Source organism: Buceros rhinoceros, unplaced genomic scaffold (assembly GCF_000710305.1).
Source record: "Buceros rhinoceros silvestris isolate BGI_N320 unplaced genomic scaffold, ASM71030v1 scaffold4590, whole genome shotgun sequence".
Classification (NCBI taxonomy): domain Eukaryota; kingdom Metazoa; phylum Chordata; class Aves; order Bucerotiformes; family Bucerotidae; genus Buceros; species Buceros rhinoceros.
In genome coordinates this window covers 48,958-49,358 of record NW_010391165.1, presented here as the reverse complement: position 1 = coordinate 49,358, position 401 = coordinate 48,958, and the positions used below count along the sequence as shown (strand labels likewise).

General features: G+C 38.4%; 1 protein-coding gene across 1 annotated transcript in view; it reads left to right on the top strand.

Moving 5' to 3' along the window:
• The window catches only part of LRRC16A (leucine rich repeat containing 16A), a 116,494-nt gene that overhangs the window by 73,915 nt on the left and 42,178 nt on the right, over positions 1-401 (top strand). The gene's annotated exons all lie outside the window — the stretch shown is intronic.

The window sequence follows — 401 nt, the reverse complement described above, 5'->3', positions numbered from 1 at the left end:
AAAAAAAACAAGCAAACACTGCAGGACAAAGCTTCCTTTCCAGCCCTTTATTTTCTTTATTATAAGATGGGAGAAATGCGCAGGAAGCCCTGTAATACTATTAGAAGTTAAAAGTAGGATGGCTTTTTATCTGACATTTTTCCTTTTCTTTTTTACTGTTGGACTTTCTCCCCTCCTTCTTAGAATGTATAATGGAAGGGGTTTTCCATCCAAAAAAAAGAGAAAAAACCAATACAAACCAAAGCTAACCCTGTGTGAAGATTAACACACACAGCTGAGCTTTGCTTTTGTAATTAGCCTTCTAGGATGTGGTCACTTAAATTCTGTGAGCTTTCTGGTTGGCTTGGGTTTGCCTTTTTTCACAATTTGATTGATGGGTACCTGTCTCTCTCCTTGCCCCC